The following is a 19,915-nucleotide window of genomic DNA, read 5'->3' on the forward strand; positions in this document are numbered from 1 at the left end:
TTCCGCATGGTGCCTGTTGTATTCAATCCCGATGCAATTTTTGTGTTTCATGAACACTGTGAAAGTCCACAGATTACAGAATGCCTCCAGATGTGCTTTGGAAACTACTACGGGTTTTCCAGAAATCGATTAAAGCGTATACAGTTTGAGACATTACCCCCAGGGAGAAAAGTAAGCATGGTGCCCGTTGTGTTCAATCCCGGTGCAATATCTGTGTTTCATCAACACTCTGAATGACCACAGATTAGAGAATGCTCCATATGTGCTTCGGAAACTACTACAGACCTTCCATAATTCAATCAAAGCGTAGACAGATTGAGACATTACTCCCATGGTGAAAGGTATGAATGGTGCCTGTTGTATTTAATCCCGAAGCAATTTCTGTTTTTCATCAACACTCTGAAGGTGCACAGATTGCAGAATGCCTCCAGATGTGCTTCGGAAACTACTACTGGTCTCCCATTGAATGATAAAGCGTAGAGAGTTTAAGACATTACTCCTTTCCAGAAAAGTCTACATGGTGCCTGTTCTATTCAATCTCGATGCAATTTCTGTGTCTCATCAACACTCTGAAGGTCCACAGATTACAGAACACCTTCAGATGTGCTTCGGAAACTACTACACGTCTTCCAGAAATCCTTCAAAGCGTAGACATATTGGAACATTACTCCCATGGAGATAGGTCCGCATGGTGCCTGTTGTATTCAATCGCGATGCAATTTCTGTGTTCCATCTACACTCTGAAGGTCCACAGATTACAGAATGACTCCAGATTTGCTTCGGAAACTACTACGGGTTTTCCAGAAGTCGATCAAAGCGTATACACTTTGAGACATTATTCCGATGGAGAAAAGCCCACAGGGTGCCTGTTGTATTCAATTCTGATGCGATTTCTGTGTTTCATCAACACTCTGAAGGTCCACAGATTACAGAACGCCTTCAGATGTGCTTCGGAAGCTACTACTGGTCTTCCAGGGAAAGATCAAAGCGTAGACTGTTTCAGACATTACTCCCATGGAGTAAAGTCCGCATGGTGCCTGTTGTATTCATACCCGATGCAATTTCTGTGATTCATCAAGACTCTGAAGGTATACAGATTACAGAGCGCCTCCAGATGTGCTTTGGACACTACAACTGGTCTTCCAGAAATCAATCAAAGCGTTGACAGATTGAGACATTACTCCCATGGAGAAAAGTCCACATGGTGCCTGTTGTATTCAATCCCGATGCAATTTCTGTGTCTCATCAACATTCTGAAGGTCCACAGATTACAGAACACCTACAGATGTGCTTCGGAAACTACTATTCGTCCACCAGAAATCAATCAAAGCGTAGACAGATTGAGACATGACTCCCATGCGGAAGGGTCCGCGTGGTGCCTGTTGTATTCAATCCCGATGTAAATTCTGTGTTTCATCAACACTCTGAAGGTCCACAGATTTCAGAATGCCTCCAGATGTGCTGCAGAAACTACTACTGGTCTTCCAGAAATCAATTAAAGCGTAGGCAGATTGAGACATCAATCACATGGAGAAAGTTATCCATGGTGCCTGTTGTGTTCAATCCCGGTGCAATTTCTGTGTTTCTTCAACACTCTGAAGGTCCACAGATTAGAGAATGACTCTAGATGTGCTTTGGAAACTACTACTGATCTCCCATTGAACGATCAAAGCGTAGACAGTTTGAGACATTACTCCCTTGGAGAAATGTCCACATGGTGCCTGTTGTATTCAATTCCGATGGAACTTCTGTGTTCCATCAATACTATGAAGGTCGACAGATTACAGAATGCCTCCAGATGTGCTTCAGAAACTTCTACTGGTCTTCCAGAAATCAATCAAAGCGTAGACAGATTGAGACGTTACTCACATGGAGAAAGGTCCGCATGGTGCCTGTTGTCTTCAATCCCGATGCAATTTCTGTGTTCCATCAACACTCTGAAGTTCCACAGATTACAGAATGCCTCCAAATGTGTTTCGGAAACTACTACGGGCTTTAGAGATATCGATCAAAGCGTAAACAGTTAGAGACGTTACTCACAGGGAGAAAAGTTAGCATGGTGCCTGTTGTATTCAAACACGATGCATTTTCTGTGTTTCATCAACATTCTGAAGGTACACAGATTACAGAATGCTTCCAGATGTGCACCATAAACTACTACTGGTCTTCCAGAAATCAATCAAATCGTAGACAAATTGACACATTACTCACATGGAGAAAGGTCCGCATGGTGCCTTTTGTGTTCAATCCCGGTGCAATTTCTGTGTTTCATCAAACCTCTGAGGGTGAACAGATTATAGAATGCCTCCAGATGTGCTTCGGAAACTACTACTGATCTCCCATTGAACGATCAAAGCGTAGACAGTTTGAGACATTACTCTCATGGAGAAGAGTTTACATGATGCCTGTTGAATTCAATCCCGATGCAATTTCTGTGTTTCATCAACATTCTGATGGTCCACAGATTACAGAATGCCTCCGGATGTGGATCAGAAACTACTACTGGTCTCCCAGAAATCAATCAAAGCGTAGACAGTTTGAGACATTACTCACATTGAGAAAGGTCCGCATGGTGCCTGTTGTATTCAATCCCGATGCAATTTCTGTTTTTCATCAACACTCTGAAGGTCCACAGATTGCAGAATGCCTACAGATGTGCCTCGGTACTACTACTAGTGGGCTCCCATTGAAATATCAAATCGTAGACAGTTTGAGACATTACTCCCATGGAGAAAAGTCCACACGGTGCCTGTTGGTTTCAATCCCGATGCAATTTCTGTGTCTCATCAACACTCTGAAGGTCCACAGATTACAGAACGCCAATAGATGTTCTTCAGAAACTACTACTGGTCTTCCTGAAATAGATCAAAGCGTATACAGTTTGAGACATTACTCCCATGGAGAAGAGTCCACATGTTGCCTTCTCTATTCAATCCCGATGCATTTTCTGTGTTTCATGAACACTGTGAAGGTCCAGAGATTACAGATTGCCTCAGGATGTGCATGAGAAACTACTACTGGTCTTCCAGAAATCAATCAAATCGTAGACAGATTGAGACATTACTCACATGGGGAAATGTCCGCATGGTGCCTGTTGTGCTCAATCCCGGTGCAATTTCTGTGTTTCATCAGCACTCTGAAGGTTCACAGATTACAGAATGCCTCCTGATGTGCTTCAGAAACTACTACCGGTCTTCCAGAAATCGATCAAAGTGTAGACAGATTGAGACATTACTCACATGGAGAAAGATCCACATTGTACCTGTTGTGTTCAATCCCGGTGCAGTTTCTGTGTTTCATCAACACTCTGAAGGTCAACAAATTAGAGAATGCCTCCAGATGAGCTTCGGAAACTACTACTGATCTCCCATTGAACGATCAACGCGTTGACAGTTTGAGACATTACTCCCATGGCGAAGAGTCCACATGGTGCCTGTTGTATTCAACTCCGATGCAATTTCTGTGTTTCATCAACACTCTGAAGGTCCACAGGTTACAGAACGTCTCCAGATGTGTTTCGGAAGCTACTACTGGTCTTCCAGGGAAAGAACAAAGCGTAGACAGTTTGAGACATTTCTCCCATGGGGATAGGTCCGCATTGACAGTCTCAAAGTCCACAGATTACAGAATGCCTTCAGATGTGCTTCGGAAACTACTACTGGTCTCCCACTGAACGATCAAAGCGTAGACAGTTTGAGACATTACTCACATGGAGTAAAGTCCACATGGTGGCTGTTGTATTCAATCCCGATGCAATGTCTGTGTTTCATAAACGTTCTGAAGGTACACAGATTAAAGAACGCCTCCGGATGTGCTTCGCAAACTATTACTGGGCTTCCAGGGAACGAGCATGTCGTAGACAGTTTGCGACATTACTCCCATGGGGAAAATTTCGCATGGTGCCTGTTGTATTCAATCCTGATGCAATTTCTGTGTTTCATCAACACTCTGTAGGTCCACAAATTTCAGAATGCCTCCAGATGTGCTTCGGAAACTATTAGTGGTTTTCCAGAAATCGATCAAACCGTAAACAGTTTAAGACATTACTCACACGCAGAAAAGTCCGCATGGTGCCTGCTGCATTCAATCCCGATGCAATTTCTGTGTTTTATCAACACTCTGAAGGTCCACAGATTACAGAATGACTCCAGATGTGCTTGGGAAACTAGTACTGGTCTGCCATTAATCGATCATATCGTAGACACTTTGAGACATTACTCCGATGGTGAAAAGTCTGCATGGTGAATTTTGTAATCAATCTGGATGCAATTTCGGTGTTTCGCCAACACTCTGAAGGTCCACAGATTACAGAATGAATTCAGATGTGCTTCGGAAACTACTACTGATATTCCAGGGAACGGTCAAAGCGTAGACAGTTTAAGACTTTGCCCCCATAGAGAAAAGTCCGCATGGTGCCTGTTGTATTCAATCCCGGTCCAATTTCAGTGTTTCATCAATACTCTGAAGGTCCACAGATTCCAGAATGCCTCCAGATGTTCTTCAGAAACAGCTACTGGTCTACCAGAAATCATTCAAAGCGTAGACAGATTGAGACATTACTCAAATGGAGAAAGGTCCGCATGGTGCCTGTTGTATTCAATCCCGATGCAATTTCTGTGTTTCATCAACACTCTGAAGGTCCACAGATAACAGAATGCCTCCAGATGTGCTTCGGAAACTACTACTGGTCTTCCAGATAACGATCAAAGCGTAGACAGTTTGAGACATTACTCCCACGGAGAAAAGTCATCATGGTTCCTGTTGTATTCAATCCCGATGCAATTTCGGTGTTTCATCAACACTCTGAAGGACCACAGATTACAGAATGCCTCCAGATGTGCTTCGGAAGCTACTACTGGTCTTGCACAATACAATAAAAGCGTACACAGATTGAGACATTACTCCTATGGAGGAAGTTCCGTGTGGTGACTGCTGTATTTAATCCCGATGCATTTTTTGTATTTCATCAACACTCTGATTGTCCACAGATTACAGAATGCCAGCAGATGTGCTTCGAAAACTGCTACGGATTTTCCAGAAATCGATCAAACCTTAGATAGTTTAAGATATTACTACCATGGTGTAAAGTCCGCATGGTGAATTTTGTAATCAATTACGATGCAATTCCTGTGATTCGTGAACACTCTGTAGGTCCACAAATTACAGAATGCATCGAGATGTGCTTCGGAAACTACTACGGGTATTCCAGAAATCGATCAAAGCGTATACAGTTTGAGACATTACCCCTAGGGAGAAAAGTCAGCATAGTGCCTGCTGTATTCAATCCCTATGCATTTAATGTGTTTCATGAACAATGTGAAAGTACACAGATTACAGAATGCCTCCAGATGTGCTTCGGAAACTACTACTGGACGTCCAGGGAACGATCAAAGCGGAGACAGTTTGAGACATTACTCCCATGGGCAAAAGTCCGCATGGTGCCTGTTGTATTCAATCCCGATACAATTTCGGTGTTTCATCAACACTCTGAAGGTCCACAGATTACAGAATACCTCCAGATGTGCTTCAGAAATTACTACTGGACTTCAGGGAACGATCAAAGCGGAGACAGTTTGTGACATTTCTCCCATGGGGAAAAGTCTGCTTGGTGCCTGTTGTATTCAATCCTGATGCTATTTCTGTGTTTCATCAGCACTCTGAAGGACCACATATTACAGAATGACTCCTGATGTGCTTCGGAAACTACTACTGCTCTATCAGAAATCAATCAAATCGTAGACAGATTGAGACAATACTCACATGGAGAAAGGTCCGCATGGTGTCTGTTGTATTCAATCCCGATGCAATTTCTGTGTTTCATCAACACTCTAAAGGTCCACAGATTACAGAATGCATCCAGATGTTCTTCGGAAAGTCTACTGGTCTTCCAAGGAACGATCAAAGCGTAGATAGTTTGAGACATTTCTCCCATGGGGAAAAGTCTGCATGGTGCCTGTTGTATTCAATCCTGATGCTATTTCTGTGTTCCATCAACACTCTGAAGATCAACAGATTACAGAATGCCTACATATGTGCTTGGGAAACTAATACTATTCTTCCAGAAACCATTCAAAGCGTAGACAGATTGAGACTTTACTCACATTGAGAAAGGTCCACATGGTGCCTGTTGCATTTAATCCCTATGCAATTTCTGTGTTTCATCAACACTTTGAAGGTCCACAGATTACATAATGCCTCCAGATGTGCTTCGGAAACTACTACTGGTCTTCCAGTAATCAATCAAACCGTAGACAGTGTGAGACATTGCTCCAATGGAGAAAATTCCACATGGTGCCTGTTGTATTCAATCCCGATGCAATTTCTGTGTTTCATCAACACCCTGAAAGTCCACAGATTACAGAATGCCTCCAGATGTGCTTCAGAAACTACTACTGGTCTTCCAGAAATTAACAAAGCGTAGTCAGTTTGAGACATTACTCACTTGCAGAAAGGTCCACATGGCGCCTGTTGTATTCAATCTTGATGCAATTTCTGTGTTTCATCAACACTCTGAAGGTCCACAGATCACAGAATGCCTTCAGATGTGCTTCGGAAACTACTACTGGTCTCTCATTGAACGATCAAAGCGTAGACAGTTTGAGACATTACTCACATGGAGAAAAGTCCACATGGTGGCTGTTGTATTCAATCCCGATGCAATTTCTGTGTTTCATAAACATTCTGAAGGTCCACAGATTACAGAACGCCTCCAGATGTGCTTCGCAAACTATTACTGGTCTTCCAGGGAACGAGCATGGCGTAGACAGTTTGCAACATTACTCCCATGGGGAAAAGTCCGCATGGTGCCTGTTGTATTCAATCCCGATGCAATTTCTGTGTTTCATCAACACTCTGTAGGTCCACAGATTACAGAATGCCTCCAGATATGCTTCGGAAACTATTAGTGGATTTCCAAAAATCGATCAAACCGTAAACAGTTTAAGACATTACTCACACGGAGAAAGGTCAGCATGGTGCATGCTGTATTCAATCCCGATACAATTTCTGTATTTCATCAACACTCTGAAGGTCCACAGGTTACAGAATGACTCCAGATGTACTTGGGAAACTACTACTGGTCTGCCAGGAATCGATCAAATCGTAGACACTTTGAGACATTACTCCGATGGTGAAAGGTCCGCATGGTGAACTTTGTAATCAATCCCGATGCAGTTTCGGTGTTTCTTCAACACTCTGAAGGTCCACAGATTAAAGAATGCCCCCAGATGTGCTTCAGAAACTACTACTGGTCTTCCAAGGAACGATCAAAGCGTAGATAGTTTGAGACATTACTCACATGGAGAAGAGTCCGCATGTTGCCTGTTGTACTCAATCCCGATGCAATTTCTGTGTTTCATCAACACTCTGAAGGTCCACAGATTACAGAATGAGTCCAGATGTGCTTGGGAAACTAATACTGGTCTGTCAGTAATCGATCAAAACGTTGACACTTTGAGACATTACTGGCATGGTGAAAATTGAGCATGGTGAATTTTGTAATTAATCCCAATGCAATTTCTGTGTTTTTTCAACACTCTGAAGGTCCACAGATTACAGAATGGATCCAGATGTGCTTCGGAAACTACTACTGATATTTAAGGGAACGATCAAAGCGTAGACAGTTTAAGACGTTGCCCCCATGGATAAAAGTCCGCATGGTGCCTGTTGTATTCAATCCTGATGCAATTTATGTGTTTCATCAACACTCAGAGGGACCAAAAATTACAGAGAGCCTCCAGATGTGCTTCTTAGATTTCTACTGGTCTTCCTTAAATCAATCAAAGCGTAGACTGTTTGAAACATTACTCCCATGGAGAAAGGTCCGGGTGGTGGCTGTTGTATTCAATCCCGATGCAATTTCTGTGTATCATCAACACTCTGATAGTCCACAGATTAGAGAATGCCTCCACATGTGCTTCGGAAACTACTACTGGTCTTTCAATGAACGATCAAAGCGTAGACAGTTTGAGATATTACTCTCATGGAGATAGGTCCACATGGTGCCTGTTGTATTCGATCCCTATGCAATTTCTGTGATACGTCAAGACACTAAAGGTCAACAGATTACAGAATGCCTCCATGTGTGCTTCAGAAACTACTACTGGTCTTCCAGAAATCAATCAAAGCGTAGACAGATTGAGACATTTCTCTCATGGAGATAGGTCCTATTGGTGTCTGTTGTATTCAATTACGATGCAATTTCTGTGTTTCATCAACACTCTGAAGGTCCACAGACTACAGAATGCCTCCAGATGTGCTTGGGAACCTAATACTGGTCTGCCAGTGATCGATCAAACCTAGACTCTTTCAGACATTAGTCCCATGGTGCAAAGCCCGCATGGTGAATTTTGTAATCAATCCCTATTCAATTTCTGAGTTTCTTCAACACTTTGAAGGTCCACAGATTACAGAATGCCTCCAGATGTGCTTCGGAAACTACTACTGATATTCAAGGGAACGATCAAAGCGTAGACAGTTTAAGTCGTTTCCCCCACGGAGAAAAGTCCGCATGGTGCATGCTGTATTCAATCCCGATGCAATTTATGTGTTTCATCAACACTCTGAAGGTCCACAGATTTCAGAATGACTCCAGATGTGCTTGGGAAACTAATACCGGTCTGTCAGCAATCGATCAAAACGTGTACACTTTGAGACATTACTGCCATGGTGAAAAGTGCGCATGGTGAATTTTGTAATCACTCCCAATGCAATTTCTGTGTTTTTTCAACACTCTGAAGGTCCACAGATTACAGAATGAATCCAGATGTGCTTCGGAAACTACTACTGATATTCAAGGGAACGATCAAAGCATAGACAGTTTAAGATGTAGCCCCCATGGAGAAAAGTCCGCACGGTGTCTGTTGTATTGAATCCTGATGCAATTTCTTTGTGTCATCAACACTCTGAAGGTCCACAGATTATAGAATGCATCAAGATGTGCTTCGGAAACTTCTACTGGTCTTCTTTAAATCAATCAAAGCGTAGACAGATTGAGACATTACTCCCATGGAGAAAGGTCCGGGTGGTGGCTGTTGTATTCAGTCCCGATGCAATTTCTGTGTTTCATCAACACTCTGAAGGTCCACAGATCAGAGAATGCCTCCATATGCGCTTCAGAAGCTGCTACTGGTTTCCCAGAAATCATTCAAAGCGTAGACAGTTTGGGACATTACTCAAATCGAGAAAGGTATGCATGGTGCCTTTTGTATTCAATCCCGATGCAATTTCTGTGTTTCATCAACACTATGAAGGTCCACAGATTACAGAGTGCCACCATATGTGCTTCGGAAACTAATAATGGTCTTCCAGAAATCAATCAAAGCGTAGACAGATTGAGACAATACTCACATGGAGAAAGGTTCGCATGGTGCATGTTGTATTCAATCCCGATGCAATTATGTGTTTCATCAACAGTCTGAAGGTCCACAGATTACAGAATTTGTCTAGATGTGCTTCGTATACTATTACTGGTCTCCCAGGAATCGATCAAAGCGTAGATAGTTTGAGACATTACTCCCATGTAGAAAAGTACGAATGGTGCCTTGTTGTATTCAATCCCTATTCAATGTCTGTGTATCATCAACACTCTGAAGGTTCACAGATTACAGAATTTGTCTAGATGTGCTTCGTATACTACTAATGGCTTTCCAGGAATCGATCAAAGCGTAGACAGTTTGAGACATTACTCCCATGGAGAAACGTCTGCATGGTGCCTGTTGTATTCAATCCCGAAGCAAATTCTGTGTTTCATCAACACTCGGAACGTCCACAGATTACAGGAAGCTTCCAAAAGTGCTTCGGCACTACTACTGGTCTCCCAGGGAACGATAAAAGCGTAGACGGTCTGAGACATCACTTCCATGGAGAAAACTTCGCATGGTGCCTGTTGAATACAATCCGGATGCAATTTCTGAGTTTCATCAACAATGTGAATGTTTAAAGATTACATGAAGCCTCCAGATGCGCTTCGGAAACTACTGCTGGTTTCCCAGGGATTAATCAAGTCGTAGACTGTTTCATACATTACTCACATGGAGAAAAGCCTACATGGTGGCTGTCGTATTCAATCGCGCTGTAATTACTGTGTTTCATCAGACTCTGAACGTCCACAGATTACAGGAAAAGTTCAGATGTGCTTGGGAAACCACTACTGGACTCCAAGAGAACGATCAAAGCGTAGACAGTATGAGACATTACTCCCATGGGGAAAAATCCTCATGGTTCATATTGTGTTCAATCCCGATGCAATTTCTTTGTTTCATCAACACTCTGAAGGTCCACAGATTACAGAAAGCCTCAACATGTGCTTCCGAAACTACTACTGGTCTCCCAGGGAATGATCAAAGCGTAGACGGTTTGAGAGACTACTCTCATGGAGAAAAGTCCGCATGGTGCCTGTTGTGTACAATCCCGATGCAATTTATGTGTTTTATGTACACTCTGACCGTCCACAGATTACAGGAAGCCTCCAGATGTGCTTCGGAAACTACTACTGGTCTACCAGGAATCGATCAAAGCGTAGACAGTTTGAGACATTACTCCCATGGACAAATGTCGGCATACTGCCTGTAGTATTCAATCCATATAAAATTTCTGTGTTTCATCAACACTCTGAAGGTCCACAGATTACTAAAATGCCTCCAGATGTGCTTCGGAAACTACTACTGGTCTACCAGGTATTGATCAAATCGTTGATAGTTTGAGACATTACTCCCATGGAGAAATGAACGCAAGGTGCTTGTTGTATCCAATCCCGATTCAATACCTGTGTTCAACAACGCTCTGGACGTCCACAGATTACAGGAAGATTCCAGATGTGCTTCAGAAACTACTACTGGTTTCCCAGCAAACGATCCAGGCGTAGACAGTTTGAGACATTACTCACATGGATAAAAGTCCTCATGGTGTCTGTTGTATTCAATCCCGATGCCATTTCTGTGTTTCATCAACACTCTGAAGGTCCACAGATTACAGGATGCCTTCAGATGCGCTTCGGAAACTACTACTCGTCTCTCTGGGTACAATCAAAGCGTAGACAGATTGAGATATTACTCCCATGGAGAAAAATCTGCATGGTCACTCTTGTATTCAATCCCGATGCAATTTCTGCTTTTCATCAACACTCTGAACGTCCAAAGATTACAGAATGCCTCCAGATGTGTTTCGAAAACTACTACTGGTCTCCCAGGAGACGATAAAACCGTAGTCAGTTTTAGACAATACTGCCATTGAGCAAAGTCCGTACGGTGCCTGTTGTATTCAATCACGATGCAAATTCTGTGTTTTAAGACTCAGAAGGTCCACAGATTATAGAATGCCTCCAAATGTGCTTCGGAAACTACTACTGGTCTCCCAGGAATCGATCAAACCGTAGACAGTTTGAGACATTACTCCCATGGAGAAAAGTCCGCATGGTGCCTGTTGTATTCAATCCCGATGCAATTTCTGTGTTTCATCAACATTCCCTAGGTCCACAGATTACAGGATGCCTCCAGATATGCTTCGGAACCTACTAAAGATCTCCAAGGAATCGATCAAATCGCAGACAGTTTGTGACATTACTCCCATGGACAAATGTCCGCATTAGGCCTGTTGTATTCAATCCCGATGCAAATTCTGTGTTTCATCATCACTTTGATCGTCCACAGATTACAGCAAGCTCCCAGATGTGTTACTTAAAATACTACTGGTCTCCCAGGGTACGATCAAAGCGTAGACAGTTTGAGACATTACTCCCATTTAGAAATGTCCGCATAGTGCTTGTATTTAATCCCGATGCAATTTTTGTGTTTCATTAACACTGTGAAGGACCATAGATTGCAGGATGACTCCAGATGTGCTTGGGAAGCTACTACTAGTCTCCCAAGAATCGATCAAAGCGTAGACAGTTTGAGACATTAGTCCTATTGAGCAATGTCCGCATGGTGCCTGTTGTATTTAATCCCGATGCAATTTCTGTCTTTCATCAACACTCTTTAGGTCCACAGATTACATAATGCCTCCAGATGTGCTTCGAAAACAACTACTGGTCTCCCAGGAATTGATCAAAGCGTAGACAGTTTGAGACATTACTCCCATGGAGAAAAGTCCGCATTTGGCCCTTATTTTCAATCGCGATTCAATTTCTGTGTTTCATCAATATTCTAAACGTCCACAGATTACAGGAAGCCTCCAGATATGCTTCGGAAACTACTACTGGTCTCAAAGGGAACAATCAAAGCGTAGACAGTTTGAGACATTACTCCCATGGAGAAAAGTCCGCATGGTGACTGGTGTATTCAATCGCGATGCAGTATCTGTGTTTCATCAACACTGAAAACGTCCACAGATTACATAATGCCTCCAGATGTGCTTCGAAAACTACTACTGGTCTCCCAGGAATTGATCAAAGCGTAGACTGTTTGGGACATTACTCCCATGGAGAATAGTCATCATTTGTCCTTTTGTTTTCAATCCCGATTCAATTTCTGTGTTTCATCTATATTCCAAACGTCCACAGATTACAAGAAGATCCCAGATGTGCTTCGGAAGCTACTACTGGTCTCCCAGGTATCGACCAAAGTGTAGACAGTTTGAAACGTAGCTCCCATTGGAAAAAGACCGCATGGTGCCTGTTGTATTCAATCCCGATGAAATATGCTTGGGAAGCTACTACTAGTCTCCCAGGAATCGATCAAATCGTAGATAGTTTGAGACTTTAGTCCAATTGAGCAATGTCCGCATGGTGCCTGTTGTATTTAATACCGATGCAATTTCTGTCATTCACCAACACTCTTTAGGTCCACAGATTACATAATGACTCCATATGTGTTTCGAAAACTACTACTGGTCTCCCAGGAATCGATCAAAGCGTAGACTGATTGAGACATTACTCCCATGGAGAAAAGTCCGCATTTGGCCCTTTGTTTTCAATCCCGATTCAATTTCTGTGTTTCATCAACACTCTGAACGTCCACAAATTTCAGGAAGCCTTCAGATGTGCTTCGGAAGCTACTACTGGTTTCCCAGGGAACGATAAAAGTGTAGACAGTTTGAGACATTACTCCCATGGAGAAAAGTCCGCATGGTGATTGTTGTATTCAATCCCGATGCAATTTCTGTGATTTATTTACACTCTGATCGGCCATAGATTATATGAAGCCTCCAGAAGTGCTTCGGAAACTACTGCTGGTCTCCCAGGAATCTATCAACGTGTAGACAGTTTCGGACATTACTCAAATGCAGAAATTTCCACATGGTGCCTGTTGTATTCAATCCCGATGCAATTTCTGTGTTTCATCAACATTCTGGACGTCCACAGATTACAGGAAGCCTTCAGATGTGCTTTGGAAACTACTACTGGTCTCCCAGGGAACGATCAAGGCGTAGACAGAATGAGATTATCACTCTGCAGCGGATTGTGCGCTGATACGAATTTTCCTGGCAAATTACAACTGTGTGCCTGACAGAGACTCGTACTAGGGACATTTGGCTTTTGCTGGCAAGTGCTCTACCATCTGAGCTACCGAAGCACGACTCTCGCCCGTTACTCACAGCTTTACTTCTGCCAGAAACTCGTGTCCTACCTTCCAAACTTTACAGAAGCTCTAATTCTTTAAACATCCCCTAGGCTGTGGCAAAGCCATGTAGCGGCTATATCCTTTCTTTAAGGGGTGCAAGATCTGCAAGTTTCTCTTTAGAGCTTCTGTAAAGTTTGGAAGGTAGGAGACGAGATACTGGCAGAAGTAAAGCAATGAGTACCGATCGTGAGTTGTGCTTCGGTAGCTCAGATGGCAGAGCGCTTGCCAGCGAAAGGCAAAGGTCCCGAGTTCAAGTTTCGGTCGGGCACACAGTTTTAATCTGCCAGGAAGTTTCAAAGTGTAGACAGTTTGAGACTTTATTCCCGTGGAGGATAGTCCGCATGGTGACTGTTGTATTCAATCCCGATGCATTTTTAGTGTTTCATCAACACTCTAAAAGTCGACAGATTACAGGATGCCTCCAGATTTGCTTCAGAAACTACTACTGGTCTCAAAGGGAACAATCAAAGCGTAGACAGTTTGAGACATAATTCCCATGGAGAAAGGCCGCATGGTGACTGTTGTACTCAATCCCGATGCAATTTCTGTGTTTCATCTACACCCTGAACGTCCACAGATTACAGAATGCCTCCATATGAGCTTCGGAAACTACTACTCGTCTCTCTGGGTACAATCAAAGCGTAGACAGATTGAGATATTACTCCCATGGAGAAAAATCCGCATGGTCACTCTTGTATTCAATCCCGATGCAATTTCTGCTTTTCATCAACACTCTGAACGTCCAAAGATTACAGAATGCCTCCAGATGTGTTTCGAAAACTACTACTGGTCTCCCAGGAGACGATAAAACCGTAGTCAGTTTTAGACAATACTGCCATTGAGCAAAGTCCGTACGGTGCCTGTTGTATTCAATCACGATGCAAATTCTGTGTTTTAAGACTCAGAAGGTCCACAGATTATAGAATGCCTCCAAATGTGCTTCGGAAACTACTACTGGTCTCCCAGGAATCGATCAAAGCGTAGACAGTTTGAGACATTACTCCCATTTAGAAATGTCCGCATAGTGCTTGTATTTAATCCCGATGCAATTTCTGTGTTTCATTAACACTGTGAAGGACCATAGATTGCAGGATGACTCCAGATGTGCTTGGGAAGCTACTACTAGTCTCCCAAGAATCGATCAAAGCGTAGACAGTTTGAGACATTGCTCCCATGGAGATAGGTCCGCATGGTGCCTGTTGTATTCAATCCCGATGCAATTTCTGTGTCTCATCAACACTCTGAAGGTCCACAGATTACAGAACGCCAATAGATGTTCTTCAGAAACTACTACTGGTCTTCCTGAAATAGATCAAAGCGTATACAGTTGGAGACATTACTCCCATGGAGAAGAGTCCACATGTTGCCTTCTCTATTCAATCCCGATGCATTTTCTGTGTTTCATGAACACTGTGAAGGTCCAGAGATTACAGATTGCCTCAGGATGTGCATGAGAAACTACTACTGGTCTTCCAGAAATCAATCAAATCGTAGACAGATTGAGACATTACTCACATGGAGAAATGTCCGCATGGTGCCTGTTGTGCTCAATCCCGGTGCAATTTCTGTGTTTCATCAGCACTCTGAAGGTTCACAGATTACAGAATGCCTCCTGATGTGCTTCAGAAACTACTACCGGTCTTCCAGAAATCGATCAAAGTGTAGACAGATTGAGACATTACTCACATGGAGAAAGATCCACATTGTACCTGTTGTGTTCAATCCCGGTGCAGTTTCTGTGTTTCATCAACACTCTGAAGGTCAACAAATTAGAGAATGCCTCCAGATGAGCTTCGGAAACTACTACTGATCTCCCATTGAACGATCAACGCGTTGACAGTTTGAGACATTACTCCCATGGCGAAGAGTCCACATGGTGCCTGTTGTATTCAACTCCGATGCAATTTCTGTGTTTCATCAACACTCTGAAGGTCCACAGGTTACAGAACGTCTCCAGATGTGTTTCGGAAGCTACTACTGGTCTTCCAGGGAAAGAACAAAGCGTAGACAGTTTGAGACATTTCTCCCATGGGGATAGGTCCGCACTGACACTCTCAAAGTCCACAGATTACAGAATGCCTTCAGATGTGCTTCGGAAACTACTACTGGTCTCCCACTGAACGATCAAAGCGTAGACAGTTTGAGACATTACTCACATGGAGTAAAGTCCACATGGTGGCTGTTGTATTCAATCCCGATGCAATGTCTGTGTTTCATAAACGTTCTGAAGGTACACAGATTAAAGAACGCCTCCGGATGTGCTTCGCAAACTATTACTGGGCTTCCAGGGAACGAGCATGTCGTAGACAGTTTGCGACATTACTCCCATGGGGAAAATTTCGCATGGTGCCTGTTGTATTCAATCCTGATGCAATTTCTGTGTTTCATCAACACTCTGTAGGTCCACAAATTTCAGAATGCCTCCAGATGTGCTTCGGAAACTATTAGTGGTTTTCCAGAAATCGATCAAACCGTAAACAGTTTAAGACATTACTCACACGCAGAAAAGTCCGCATGGTGCCTGCTGCATTCAATCCCGATGCAATTTCTGTGTTTTATCAACACTCTGAAGGTCCACAGATTACAGAATGACTCCAGATGTGCTTGGGAAACTAGTACTGGTCTGCCATTAATCGATCATATCGTAGACACTTTGAGACATTACTCCGATGGTGAAAAGTCTGCATGGTGAATTTTGTAATCAATCTGGATGCAATTTCGGTGTTTCGCCAACACTCTGAAGGTCCACAGATTACAGAATGAATTCAGATGTGCTTCGGAAACTACTACTGATATTCCAGGGAACGGTCAAAGCGTAGACAGTTTAAGACTTTGCCCCCATAGAGAAAAGTCCGCATGGTGCCTGTTGTATTCAATCCCGGTCCAATTTCAGTGTTTCATCAATACTCTGAAGGTCCACAGATTCCAGAATCCCTCCAGATGTTCTTCAGAAACAGCTACTGGTCTACCAGAAATCATTCAAAGCCTAGACAGATTGAGACATTACTCAAATGGAGAAAGGTCCGCATCGTGCCTGTTGTATTCAATCCCGATGCAATTTCTGTGTTTCATCAACACTCTGAAGGTCCACAGATAACAGAATGCCTCCAGATGTGCTTCGGAAACTACTACTGGTCTTCCAGATAACGATCAAAGCGTAGACAGTTTGAGACATTACTCCCACGGAGAAAAGTCATCATGGTTCCTGTTGTATTCAATCCCGATGCAATTTCTGTGTTTCATCAACACTCTGAAGGACCACAGATTACAGAATGCCTCCAGATGTGCTTCGGAAGCTACTACTGGTCTTCCACAATACAATAAAAGCGTACACAGATTGAGACATTCCTCCTATGGAGGAAGTTTCGTGTGGTGACTGCTGTATTTAATCCCGATGCATTTTTTGTGTTTCATCAACACTCTGATTGTCCACAGATTACAGAATGCCAGCAGATATGCTTCGAAAACTGCTACGGATTTTCCAGAAATCGATCAAACCTTAGATAGTTTAAGATATTACTACCATGGTGTAAAGTCCGCATGGTGAATTTTGTAATCAATTACGATGTAATTCCTGTGATTCGTGAACACTCTGTAGGTCCACAAATTACAGAATGCATCGAGATGTGCTTCGGAAACTACTACGGGTATTCCAGAAATCGATCAAAGCGTATACAGTTTGAGACATTACCCCTAGGGAGAAAAGTCAGCATAGTGCCTGCTGTATTCAATCCCTATGCATTTAATGTGTTTCATGAACAATGTGAAAGTACACAGATTACAGAATGCCTCCAGATGTGCTTCGGAAACTACTACTGGACGTCCAGGGAACGATCAAAGCGGAGACAGTTTGAGACATTACTCCCATGGGCAAAAGTCCGCATGGTGCCTGTTGTATTCAATCCCGATACAATTTCGGTGTTTCATCAACACTCTGAAGGTCCACAGATTACAGAATACCTCCAGATGTGCTTCAGAAATTACTACTGGACTTCAGGGAACGATCAAAGCGGAGACAGTTTGTGACATTTCTCCCATGGGGAAAAGTCTGCATGGTGCCTGTTGTATTCAATCCTGATGCTATTTCTGTGTTTCATCAGCACTCTGAAGGACCACATATTACAGATTGACTCCTGATGTGCTTCGGAAACTACTACTGCTCTATCAGAAATCAATCAAATCGTAGACAGATTGAGACAATACTCACATGGAGAAAGGTACGCATGGTGTCTGTTGTATTCCATCCCGATGCAATTTCTGTGTTTCATCAACACTCTAAAGGTCCACAGATTACAGAATGCCTCCAGATGTTCTTCGGAAAGTCTACTGGTCTTCCAAGGAACGATCAAAGCGTAGATAGTTTGAGACATTTCTCCCATGGGGAAAAGTCTGCATGGTGCCTGTTGTATTCAATCCTGATGCTATTTCTGTGTTCCATCAACACTCTGAAGATCAACAGATTACAGAATGCCTACATATGTGCTTGGGAAACTAATACTATTCTTCCAGAAACCATTCAAAGCGTAGACAGATTGAGACTTTACTCACATTGAGAAAGGTCCACATGGTGCCTGTTGCATTTAATCCCTATGCAATTTCTGTGTTTCATCAACACTTTGAAGGTCCACAGATTACATAATGCCTCCAGATGTGCTTCGGAAACTACTACTGGTCTTCCAGTAATCAATCAAACCGTAGACAGTGTGAGACATTGCTCCAATGGAGAAAATTCCACATGGTGCCTGTTGTATTCAATCCCGATGCAATTTCTGTGTTTCATCAACACCCTGAAAGTCCACAGATTACAGAATGCCTCCAGATGTGCTTCAGAAACTACTACTGGTCTTCCAGAAATTAACAAAGCGTAGTCAGTTTGAGACATTACTCACTTGCAGAAAGGTCCACATGGCGCCTGTTGTATTCAATCTTGATGCAATTTCTGTGTTTCATCAACACTCTGAAGGTCCACAGATCACAGAATGCCTCCAGATGTGCTTCGGAAACTACTACTGGTCTCTCATTGAACGATCAAAGCGTAGACAGTTTGAGACATTACTCACATGGAGAAAAGTCCACATGGTGGCCGTTGTATTCAATCCCGATGCAATTTCTGTGTTTCATAAACATTCTGAAGGTCCACAGATTACAGAACGCCTCCAGATGTGCTTCGCAAACTATTACTGGTCTTCCAGGGAACGAGCATGGCGTAAACAGTTTGCAACATTACTCCCATGGGGAAAAGTCCGCATGGTGCCTGTTGTATTCAATCCCGATGCAATTTCTGTGTTTCATCAACACTCTGTAGGTCCACAGATTACAGAATGCCTCCAGATGTGCTTCGGAAACTATTAGTGGATTTCCAAAAATCGATCAAACCGTAAACAGTTTAAGACATTACTCACACGGAGAAAGGTCCGCATGGTGCATGCTGTATTCAATCCCGATACAATTTCTGTATTTCATCAACACTCTGAAGGTCCACAGGTTACAGAATGACTCCAGATGTACTTGGGAAACTACTACTGGTCTGCCAGGAATCGATCAAATCGTAGACACTTTGAGACATTACTCCGATGGTGAAAGGTCCGCATGGTGGACTTTGTAATCAATCCCGATGCAGTTTCGGTGTTTCTTCAACACTCTGAAGGTCCACAGATTAAAGAATGCCCCCAGATGTGCTTCGGAAACTACTACTGGTCTTCCAAGGAACGATCAAAGCGTAGATAGTTTGAGACATTACTCACATGGAGAAGAGTCCGCATGTTGCCTGTTGTACTCAATCCCGATGCAATTTCTGTGTTTCATCAACACTCTGAAGGTCCACAGATTACAGAATGAGTCCAGATGTGCTTGGGAAACTAATACTGGTCTGTCAGTAATCGATCAAAACGTTGACACTTTGAGACATTACTGGCATGGTGAAAATTGAGCATGGTGAATTTTGTAATTAATCCCAATGCAATTTCTGTGTTTTTTCAACACTCTGAAGGTCCACAGATTACAGAATGGATCCAGATGTGCTTCGGAAACTACTACTGATATTTAAGGGAACGATCAAAGCGTAGACAGTTTAAGACGTTGCCCCCATGGATAAAAGTCCGCATGGTGCCTGTTGTATTCAATCCTGATGCAATTTATGTGTTTCATCAACACTCTGAAGGTCCAGAGATTATAGAATGAATCCAGATGTGCTTCGGAAAATACTACTGGTCTTCCAGAAATCAACCAAATCGTAGACAGAGTGAGACATTACTTAAATGGAAAAAATTCCGCACGGTGCCTGTTGAATTCAATCCCGATGCAATTTCTGAGTTTCATCAACACGCTGAAAGTCCACAGATTACAGAATGCCTCCA

This window comes from Schistocerca gregaria, unplaced genomic scaffold, assembly GCF_023897955.1.
Source record: "Schistocerca gregaria isolate iqSchGreg1 unplaced genomic scaffold, iqSchGreg1.2 ptg000001l___fragment_3, whole genome shotgun sequence".
In the NCBI taxonomy this organism is placed as follows: Eukaryota; Metazoa; Arthropoda; class Insecta; order Orthoptera; family Acrididae; genus Schistocerca; species Schistocerca gregaria.